The following is a 12,068-nucleotide window of genomic DNA, read 5'->3' on the forward strand; positions in this document are numbered from 1 at the left end:
GGTTTCTGGAAATATCTGCCTAGTCACTGTAACAATATTTTCTTGCAGTGCGTTTGAATAACACACATCCCCCCCCCCAAAAAAAAACTTCACTTGAAAGTGGTTTGGCTCACTGAAGTGTGTAAGAAAGAACACAAGACCATAAAACTAACACAGGACACCGAAAATGGTTTTATTTGTTTTTCCAGAAAGCATAAAAATCTCAGGGTTGAAGGTACTCATCTGACTAAGCCTTTGGTTTACGTGAACTGAATTTGTAAATAAAAAATAATGCCATTTATATCGTTGTACTTTATCAAACAGGTTTTTTTTAAAAAAATCAGGGTTTATCTGCTGCTTTAAAAAAAGTTTTGAGGATGAGAAATCAAAAGCTTCTGTATTGTTCACTTATTGTTCCAGCTTATACCCTGGTCAAATATAATAAAAAAAAGCAGAACTGATCCAGACCATCAGTTATTGTGGAAGACCTCATTACGCCAGGAACATCAGGATGTGGAGGCACTGGACTGGTGTGTTATTGAAAATCACTGTCTGTCAAGCAAAACTATACACGAGAACCTCTGGCAAGCTGTTGAAATTCATGTTTTGCAAGCACTGAGCTGCACAAATGACTCAAGCAGAGGCATAAAATCTAATGGTGAATTTATAATCGACTTGAGACAGGGGAGAGGTGGGGGGTGCATTTGGAATAAGAACCTAGAAATCATTCCAAAGCTGATACACCTTCTCTTTGCAACAAAAGCATGCATCATTCTGATGCTATAAATTCATGCATTTTCAGGTACAGATACATATTTATCTGGTGGAGAAGGGAGGACTCGTGAGCCTCTGATAGGCAATGGGTGCTTTTTAGCAGCCACAGATTCATAGAGTTGGAAGGGACCCTGATGATCATCTAGTCCAACCCCCTGCAATTCAGGAATATGCAGCTGTCCCTTACAGGGCTCAAACCTGCAACCTTGGTGTTATCATGCACCTCTTTACCTTGGACTTTGGTGATTAAGTTTTTTTGTTTTGTCTTATGGGGCCCACTTCTCTTATTGAATCTGTACTCTTACGCTCCATCTAGAATAGTTTTACTTGCTTTATAATTTTAACCATTTTATCTGTTTTTAATAATTGTATACAGTGGTACCGCGGATTACAGACGCTTCAGGTTACAGACTCCGCTAACCCAGAAATAGTACCTCTGGTTAAGAACTTCGCTTCAGGACGAGAACAGAAATCGCGCGGTGGCAGCGCGGCAGCAGCAGGAGGCCCCTTAACTAAAGTGGTGCCTCAGGTTAAGAACAGTTTCAGGTTAAGAACGGAGCTCCGTAACGAATTAAGTTCTTAACCTGAGGTACCACTGTATTGTATTGTTGTAATCCACCCGAAGACTTTATGGTGAAGGGTGGGTAAGAAATCTACCAAATAAATAAAACTTTTTGCTTCTGTTTTTGTACCAGAAGCTTGCATCTAAAAGGGGTTTCATTCCACACACTAGGCTTGGGCTCCCGCTACAGGGGCTGGAATGTGCCCTAGACACATAAGTTCCTTGTTCAGGCACTCCACAAGTATTTGGAAGACTGTGAGATGTTCCTTGCAAAGCGGGCACTATCTCCCAAGTGTATCTGGGCAAGTAGTGGTAGATTCGGTTGGGACTACCTCCAAAAGAGAGGCTCTGGGTAGACTTTGATGCTTTGAGTGATTTGGGCACATCACTTGAAGCTAGGGGTAATGGTATGTGTGATACAGCACTAGAATCTGCCATTCAAAAACACCTCTTGTATAGCTAGCACCAGCCAGTGACATTAACTGCAACTGCACATATATGTATTACTGTTGGCTTCTTGAGGTGTAGGGAGGGGCTGACTGTCTCCGGCTGTGGGAAGTATCATTTGGATGAGTCATATTTTGCAGCTCACAACACAGGAAGAGTGACAGTTTGAAAACCAAAATTTAAATTCAAAATTCAAAACCTCAATACCTCTCCCCTTATTCTATTTTTTTTATAAAAAAAAACCTGTCTCAGCTGAGACATTTTTTTCCAGAGGCTTACTGGAATATCATTTACCATATCATTTCAGTATATCATTTACCATATTAGGCCTTGCTGCTATATTGCGTTTTCAATATTGATAACTACAATATCATACAATAAAACAAAGTTGAAATGGACAGGAAAAGCCATATTTGGCCAAAAGAAATTAATGTAAATGTTTCCCCAGAAAATATATGTGCAAACAAGTATTATGTCAAAACTACCCGTAACAAATATTGATGCAACAATAGTTGGAACACAGCAGGGTGCCAGATCCCCAGTCTCCATCTTGATTTCAAAAACCATCTACTAGCAGGTAGATCAGGCTTCCTCAACTTCAGCTCGCCAGATGTTTTTGGCCTACAACTCCCGTGTTCCCTAGCTAGCAGGACCAGTGGTCTAGGATGATGAGAACTATAGTCTCAAAACATCTGGAGGGCCGAGGTTGAGGAAGCCTGAGGTAGATTAACCTTGGGGTGAGAGGGATGAAACTGCCTGAGGCAATGAGAACATAGCTAGGGGGGCGGGAATAGAAAGCTCAGAGTGAGAGAAAAAGCAGAGGGATGTTAATTTCTTATACTAATTATGTCTTTGATTTCCCAGTGGAAGAGGGCAATGCTGGGAAAAGTGATGATGGAAAAGCCAAAGCCAATTCTAGAAAAGTGGTGGCTAGGCTCAGCCCACCTGACTAGGCTCAACCCCTGGACTAGGTAAGCCCTTGTCTGAGCCCAGAATTGGAGAACATTTGCATCCCACCCTTCCTACACAGAACAAAAGGTGACAAAGGCATGGATAGGCTAAGATATGTTGAATTTTTCAACTTTCAAATTCCCAAAATGAGGAGAGCTATAAATTTGTAACATGACTTGGGAATTCCAAAGATATTTTGGTTGAATTAATTTAATTTAGTTTTGCTTGTTAGGTAGAATGTATGTAAAATTGCATAGAGATCATTAACAACGATTGCCAAGTATTCATATTATTTTTATTATTTAGTATTTAGTATTCAGAAGGTAAAATTAAAATTATTTGGTTTTCCGAAAGCAGTTTATGTGCTTCTTCATCAAACATAGCCTTGCCAAGTTAAATGTTACCCAATGACAACAATAATAGCAGGTCTGAATTCCTCAAATCCTAAAACATATTTTTAAGACCCTTCACTGAATAAATTTGCAAAAATTAAGTTTGCCCCTAAAATGACATGTCCCATTGCTAGGTATTTAAAGGACTTGAAGCATGGGCCCATGATAGAAATTTGCATAAAAATTGCATATGCTCATTTATTTGCACAGATACTTCAAGTAAATTCATATGGCAGACAGCTAGGGACTCACCAGTATTATGCTATGCTGTGCGTCCAGCCATCCAATACAAAAAGCGTTTTAAAAAAAAGTTGAATACAACTTAGAAGGGAGGGGCAGGAGATTTGGGTTCCATCACAAAAGCTGTGGGGCTCAGCCCTCTAGCGATGCATATCATTGTTCCCCATGCATTTTGTCTTTACAACAAATGTGAGGGCGGTTAGGCTGAGTGTGTGTGACTGGTCCAAGGAAAGCAATGTGGACTTGGAGGGGATTTGAACCCAGGCCTTCCTAGCCATGGTCCAACACTCTAACCACTAAACCACACTGACTTTTACAATGATCTCCATTCCAAGCCCTGTCCTAAAGCCGTCTAAGAAGAATGAGAAGCAGGGTGATGAGATCCCTATCTACTCATCGACAGCACCAATAAACAACAGCTATAGGCTATGGTAGCTAGCATGAGAGGTGGAGTTGGGATTCTGGAAGCCAAGCAGAGGAATAGGGATGGGTTGGCAACGTTCTCATCCTAGCAGGGCCCCTGTGGATTATTCTCCATAGCATAGGAACCCAGATCTCAGCAGAGTCCTTAAATCCAGTTAAAATCAATGGGACTGAAAGGTGCTGAAATTTGGATTGTGTCCGTACAGTTTCATCTTTATTTATTTTCTGTCTTTGTGGTGTTTGAAATCATTTTAGGAATGTGCTTTGCATTTTCTTGGGTTAACAAAAATATTTAATTTTCTCCCGTAATTCACAACATGTTTATTTTGCATCAACGGAATCATGCTGAGTTCCTTATGAGGGCTATTTATGTCCTGTTTCGTAATTTTCATGGCTGCTAACCAAAGACGTGTCATAATTTTAAAACTATTGCATTCAATCTGTGTGTTTAATCTATATTTATACCCCTTTCTTATCAAATACTTCAGGGCTTTATTAACTGTTACTACCTTTTAGGAAGCCAAAATAAATAATACTTGACGGGTCATGTTCCTCTGTACAATAGAAGCAAAGTTCAATGAACTGGGGGGAGAGGCAAACGCAGTAAGAGCTAAAACAAATAAACAAGCAAAGTAAATCACAAGACAAGGAGTGAAGCAAAAAAAGAAACAACCACATCAGCAAAAACTAGTCCAAAGAATGCAAAAACAATTATAATTGTTAACAGTTCTTCTTCCCTGAAGGGGAATCAATGTAATTTGATCTCACCCAGAGGTGGGGAAGCTTTTTTCAGATCAAGGGCCACATTCCCTCATAGGCAACCTTCCGGGGGCAACAAGTCAGTGGTGGACAGGTCCAGAGACAAAAGTGGGTGCAGCAAAAAGCGTGACTCTGACCTTTGTACATTGAAAGCCAGAGGTATTTACATTCACCCATGCCCCATGTGCATTTCTCCATCCAGCCCAAAAGCAACAGCACTCAAGGAGGACCTAGGAACAGTCCCCAAGGGCCAGAAAGAGAGGCCTGGAGGGCCACTTTAGCCTTTAGGCCTGAGGCTCCCCACCCCAGCTGTAAATAGTTAGCCATTTCTTCCATTTTCTAGTAGACCTCTGAAAACTTCACACGTTACATACTTTGACCAGATGTATATGGTACACTTGTTTATTTTTAGAAGAAAGTCCCACTTAATCCAGTAGGACTTTCCAACAAGTAAAAAATGGCTGGAATCTGCTTGTTATTCTGGACTCACTGCCATGGTGGAATTGATAAGCGGTTTCTCCAGCCCAGACTAGGGCTCCTAAACCTTATAACCACCCTTCTTTGTGTGCCTTCAACAGGCAGGCTCACACGCAGGCATTGAACAGATGAGGCTCTTACTCAGACAGAAAAAAGAGCACCGGGGGGAATACTGTTTCCTACTGCAGGCACAGGGAACTGTGGCCCTCCGCATAGTGTTGGTTTCTGCCCCAGCCAATGATCAGGGGTGATGGGAACCGTAGTTCAACATCTGAAGGAACACAGATTCTCCATCCCTGGCCTGGATATTCTTATTTGTGATCCCAGAGGGAGCAATAAAATAAACAAATGAAAGAAGCAGCATTGGTTCAGTTACCTACAGACTGATGAAGCAGCATGGAAATGGTGGGAGTGTGCATCTCTCAAGACTTATATCCAGGCAAGAAAAAGCTTCACCTGTTATATTTCTGTGTTGGAAAGACCCAGGAACTGTTTCAAAGGTGACAATTCTGTCTATAGGAAAGTATCCACACAATCATTTCAAAGCATAGTAAAAGATCTCTCAGAGCTTGGCCTGGCAACCCTAGTAAAAGCCCACAAATCTTTACTGTTTATAGCCTTGTTGTTACCTGTAAGACATGTAATATGCGCTCCTTCCCTAATTTGGGGTGCTCCCTCAGGATGCTTTATTTTAAGGGCATTTGGTAACTGTAATTATTACAGTACTTCTTGATTACTAACTGTTGCCATAACCTCTCTCTTTATAAATAGGGCTGGAACCCGGTCTAGACGTTTCAGGCTACAGCTCCCACCATCCCTCACCATTGGTTGTGCTGTCTGAGGCTGATGAGAACTGGAATCCAACATCTGGAGAGCACAGGTTGAGGAACGCTGCTCTACACACTTACCTGGAAGAACACCCCGTTGAATTGAACAGGACTTGATTCTGAACAGCTAGACATAGGATTGCACTATTAAAAGCAAATCTTGTGCATCCTACAGTTAGTGGCCTGGTTTACAAAAAGAGCTGAATCACCAAAAGCAAAACTGATCGGCGGCAGCTGGCAGATTGAAGTTCTCAGCAACTTTCAGTGGAACATCTCTCTGATTAGCGATAAACTTTGTACAGGAGAGTAGGTTTAGGTACCCCGATATCAATCATTACATCTCTGGCAGTTCTATAAATGTCAGGCAGGCTGCTGATTCATTTCCTAAAATGGCTTCCTCTGGTACGGCCAACGTCTCTGGAGATAATGACTTTAAAGGCTCCTTAGGTAAGCGATGACTAGTGTTTCTTTTAAGGTCAAAAAGCAAGATTCTCCCATAAATCATCAGGAGGCTTTTTTAAAAGTGAGAATTTAAGAGAAGTAGCAGAATTTATAGCATCCGTTGCTCCAGCCGCAGAGTAGAAGAAGGTGGAAGCATAAATAAGGTTGCCATATTTTGAAGAGCAAAAAAGAGGACACATTTGCCAACATCTACTTTTAACAATGGATCGCTTTGATGACTCTGCCCATGAAAAAGAGGACAAATAGCAACCCTACAAGCATTTGTGACCCCATTATTGGGCAAATGAAGAGAGGCCTTTTTGGAGTGAATGTGTGCCCGCTCCACTTCAGTGGCAGCAGAAAGGCAGAAAAGCATGTTGGCCATTCTCTAACAAAACATGAGACCTAAACTACTTCCAAATAAAATCACTGGAAAAAAATTGGGGGGGTGGAAATTCCAGGTTTACCTGTGTGCTTTATAATATCACTTCACTCCCAAATATAGTAAAGGTAAAGGTAAAGGTACCCCTGCCCGTACGGGCCAGTCTTGACAGACTCTGGGGTTGTGCGCCCATCTCACTCAAGAGGCCAGGGGCCAGCGCTGTCTGGAGACACTTCCGGGTCACGTGGCCAGCGTGACATCGCTGCTCTGGCGAGCCAGAGCCGCACACGGAAACGCCGTTTACCTTCCCGCTGGTAAGCGGTCCCTATTTATCTACTTGCACCCGGAGGTGCTTTCGAACTGCTAGGTTGGCAGGCGCTGGGACCGAGCAGCGGGAGCGCACCCCGCCGCAGGGATTCGAACCGCCGACCTTTCGATCGGCAAGTCCTAGGCGCTGAGGCTTTAACCCACAGCGCCACCTGCGTCCCCTCCCCAAATATAGTATCCCCTCCCAAATCTCATTAAGCAGTGTTTTAGCTTCCCAGTGAGCAGCACAGGTATCTTGACTAAAGCAGCTCCCCTCAGACAAATGTTTCCATGTTTCCCTCTGAGTCGAACTTCTCTGTTGTGGCTTCCTATAGAGTTGGGACTTATCACAACAGCACAGCACATTCAGCAGGGTTACAATGAATGAGATGAGCTTTAAAAGGATTCGGTATCCGTCCGCTTATTTTGCATTAGCCAAGCAAATGCTTTGAGAGGACACATATTCTTGAACTACCACTATATGGCAAGATAACGTACTAAATATGTGAGTTTCTTGATACTTGCAATTTGGAGCTAGCATCTGAAAATGTAGGGGGATATACTGTATGTCTTCATAGCGTTAAGATTCTATTGGCTTCATTTAGTATTCCGCCTCCCCTTTTAAAAATAAATTAAAATACTTTTTTTTTTTTTACTCTTCTGTTAAATATTATTTATGAGGAAAATTAGAAGGAAGTGCAGCCTATGTACTATATGGCGGGGAGTTAATGGTGAGCATTATTTTACTCCATTCTCTCCCTCTGAACTAAGAATGTGCCTTAATAAACTAGGGTTGTTTTTAGTAATCTCCTGAGATATGTCAGGGGAATTAGCCTTTGAAAATGGTGTGGTTTTACTAAGCAGCTGTATAGTGGATTTGCTAGAGGTCTGAGCAAGTAAAGCCTATTCTGTGAAGTGCAGATTTCCAATATGAGTAAGGAAGTGCTACAGTGACATCTATTGGAAAGCACTCTGATCCATCATTACAGGAAACAGATTAATCCAATAATCTATTTTGTTTGTCTGGAAGAATGTACAAGCCACTTAATCAAAGAAGCCCTAAGAACAGTTTTTTAAAAATTATTAATATGTTTCTTGGTTTGCCATGAAAACCAGTGCTTTGTGAGTGGTAGTTAGGAAATCACTTTCTACTTCATGATACTTTTCATTGGGCTAATCTTTCACTGATGTTCACCACGGTAACACTAAATCCTGGTTGTCTGCACAAAAAGTTCTTCTGAGATGAAGTAATGCTATCCAGAGACCTGATGCCAAACTTTAGACAGGAATCAAGCGTGGCATCCCAATTCAGTGAATTATAGAATGACTATATTGACGATACATTTTGCCAATAGTGGCTGGCACAGGCAATGATGTGTGGTGTTGGGAAACCAGGTAAGCAACGCCACCCTCTCCACACTAATACATCTGCTCCAGATGCGTGATAAAATTATCCATGAGACCTAAGATTCACAGAATGGTAAAGTTTGAAAGAAATACACAAAGCAGAAGGATAAAAGGTGAGATCCTGGGATACAGATCCTTTTCATCACCAGAGCAATCAACAACCAATGATGGGGTAAGGGTGAGAAGATGTAGATTGGGCAAATAATGAAGAGAAAATCTGAATTCTCCCCCCCCCCCCCGCAACTGTTCTGATTTGGAGCCCCCGCTCCACTCAGAAAACAGCTTATAAATGAAACGGGGGGGAGGGGAATCAGAGAGGTCTGATCACAGATTTCCAATGTAATGTATAGTTTGGTCCAAACTCATTTTCCTTCCCCAACAGTTTGCCTCACCCACAGCCACTCAAGGCATCAGTCACAGCTGTTGTCCAGCTTTAAAGTAGAACTTTTCATAAGAACGTCTTGTGGACCTCAGGAAGGAAGGAATTTGCCCCAGTTCTTATTTTTCTGCATGACTACAATGTGTGCAGTTTCATTTAAGCCCTGAAACAAATTGGTGTGACCTAAGGAAGTAACAGACGCAGGTGGCGCTGTGGGTTAAAGCCTCAGCGCCTAGGGCTTGCCGATCGAAAGGTCGGCGGTTCGAATCCCTGCGGCGGGGTGCGCTCCCGCTGCTCGGTCCCAGCGCCTGCCAACCTAGCAGTTCGAAAGCACCTCCGGGTGCAAGTAGATAAATAGGGACCGCTTACCAGCGGGAAGGTAAACGGCGTTCCGTGTGCAGCTCTGGCTCGCCAGAACAGCGATGTCACGCTGGCCACGTGACCCGGAAGTATCTCCGGACAGCACTGGCCCCTGGCCTCTTAAGTGAGATGGGCGCACAACCCCAGAGTCTGGCAAGACTGGCCCGTATGGGCAGGGGTACCTTTACCTTTTACCTTTAAGGAAGTAACCTATCGCATCCCCACAGTCCCTTGGCTGTTCCTTATTAGTACAGAAGATAACCATCCCCTGAGCAGAACAAATAAATAAATAAATCAGCACTTCAAAAAGGAGTGAATGGAAGGGATCTTTGTGCAGCAACAAATTCCCCATCCTTTTGAAGCTTGGAGGAGAACCCTGCAACATATATAATCTTTTATCTTCTGATCTGAAACTCTGAATCTTTCACTTCAACAAGCCAGAATCTCAGGTGTCTGGTTTTTGTGGTGGAAGTCTAAGTCTGCGGGAAGTAAGTTGGTTGTGTCATAGTCTGTCTCTCAGCATTTAGATGATTAAATGCCTTTCGTGTGCAAATTTAATATCTGGGAAAGTTGTATAAAAATAGAGAGAAAGCAAAATCTCTAGGAAACCAGAACCAAGCCTTAAAGATGAAAGAGTAGCCAAATTGAAATTCATCTGAAGAGATACTTTTGACACTTTGAAGTTATGGTGAGCAAAAACAGTTAAGTACAAGCACTTGTCACATTTTTGAACTGATCATTGAGAGAGGGAGGGAATCTAGGAAACTTTTATTGGGCTAACAATAGGTTCAGTAGGAAGAGCAGCCTTTAAGATATCAGATCTGTAAATAAAACCTAATATACACTGACTGGCCATGGAATGCCTGGGTGGAAGCCAGCTATATTCATTTTTGAGGACCACACTGCAGTGTTGCCTCCATGTACAGCCCACAGAAACCTTCCTATAGGAGTGAGTGGCAGCCATTCACGTATATCAGAGAAGGTAAGTAGATACATTAGGGTGGAGGGAGCTAAATTTGCCCCTTTACTCACCATAGTAATCCCACTCTCTGGCACGAGGAACACATTTTGCCCCCCCCCCCCCGGCTGAAACTGAGCACTTCTTGGTCATGCTTGAATGCATGGAACTCAGGAACGAGCTTTTTAAAAATATTAGACCTTTATAACTTTCCTTTAAATAAAATTACCTTTACAGCCAAAAATTACCAATGAGAGGGGCCAACAGTAATAGTTTGCACTTGTCCATCAGTTTCCAGTGGAATAGCAACTACTATGAAAACCCCTCTATGAAGAAAGGTTGCAACATTTGGGGCTTTTCCACCTAGAGCAAGCAGTGGACTGGAACCTCCCGGTGGGCCTTGGGTCATTTTCAGGTGCCTGCCCCATGCCCTCCTTCACTTGCCTGCTCCTTCCCCTGGCCATGCCATAGCTTGTTGGTTGGACAACTCCTTGAATGCTGATTAAATGTTGGCAGAGATAGAGAAGTTTGTGGGTGCAAGAAGAAGAAAGATAGGTCTCCTTCCTCTGAGGAGAAAAGGTCAGAGAAGGCAATGAATGAAATTAGAAAGAGAAAAGGTTAGTATTTGTTATTAATAAAATGGTGTCAGTAAGGACCAGCCGCCAAACTCTGCCTCTCTCTCCCAATACGATAACTCAGGACTATCCAGCCAAAGTTGGATGATTGAGGACAGGTGGAAGAAAACACTTCTTTACACAATGCATAATTAAACCTTAGGAATTTGCTCCCGCATCATAAATTGTAGTTAGCTGAATGGCTTTAAAAGAGGATTCAACAACTTAATGGAGTTTAAGGTTATCCATGGATACTAGCAATGGTGGTTATGAGATACCTTTGCTGTGAGAGGCAGAATGCCTTTGAATACTATCTGCTGGGAATTGCAAGTGAGGAGGGGCCTTTTGATCCTGCTTCCATAGGTATCTGGTAAGCCACTGTGAGAAAAAGAACCTGGCTGAGATAGTTCTTTGGTCTCATCTGGCAGGACTCTTCATATGCTCTTACTACACATTGGTGTGTTTTGTGACCATACGAAATATGTCTCTAAACTATATATATATATACTGCCCAATGACAATAAAATCCACCATAAAAATGATAAATCTGCCTAACACAGAACAGCATAAGAGAACAATAGAAAGATTTAACAAACTTAAAAGTTGTTTTTTCTAAAGGCAAGCAGTTAAAAATAAATTAGATGTGAATGAAAACACATAGAATCATGGAATTATAGAATTGGAAGGTACCCCAAGGGTCATCTCACCCAACCCCCTGCAATGAGGGAATCTCAGCACAGTCCCCCACCCAATTTAAAACCAGTTTGCAAACCTGCTTAGCTTTGCAACTGTGGTAGCAGTTTATGGGGGGGGCATCTCTATTTTCTCATGGGAAACCTCAATCGGGGGGGAAATGCTTTTTTCATATAAACCTCTGGCTAAATGCATCCAAATGGTTAGAGCTTTTCTTTATTGCATTTCTGAAGGCTGAGATGCGACTGACGAGTGCCTCAAAACGTGTGTCCGAGGACTGCATGCGGCCCCTTTGACACCCCACGCAGCTCCCATGCTGCCTTCCCAAGAGGTGCTGGTCTTTGGGAAGGAGGTGTGAGGGCTCTGACAGGGTCCTAGAGTCCTCTCTATCCTTCCCAAAGCCTAGTTAGCACTTTCCCAGCTTTGGGAAAGAATGGGGAGCTCTAGGACCTTGTGCCTCCTTCCCAAAGCCCTGTGCCTCACTTACCAGGCTTTGGGAAAGCAGCATTAAGGGCTGGGGTTCCTCAGATTTGGGCCTCAACACTCCCCCCGCCCCCGTGACTAGGCAGTGTGCAGCCTGCATGTTCTGTATTGAAGTACTCTTGCAGCCCACTTGGTATGAAATGTTATAGACTGTCCTGGACTAGCCCCTTCATCCAGGTAGATGAGATCATTGTAGTGGTATGAGTATGGTCCA

The 12,068-nt window shown here is 42.8% G+C and overlaps 1 protein-coding gene across 2 annotated transcripts in view; it reads right to left on the reverse strand.

Moving 5' to 3' along the window:
- Positions 1-12,068, reverse strand: part of ADAMTS2 (ADAM metallopeptidase with thrombospondin type 1 motif 2) — a 328,102-nt gene that overhangs the window by 314,333 nt on the left and 1,701 nt on the right. The window lies entirely within an intron of this gene.

Source organism: Podarcis gaigeae, assembly GCF_964106915.1.
Source record: "Podarcis gaigeae genome assembly, chromosome: 2".
NCBI classification, from domain to species: Eukaryota; Metazoa; Chordata; class Lepidosauria; order Squamata; family Lacertidae; genus Podarcis; species Podarcis gaigeae.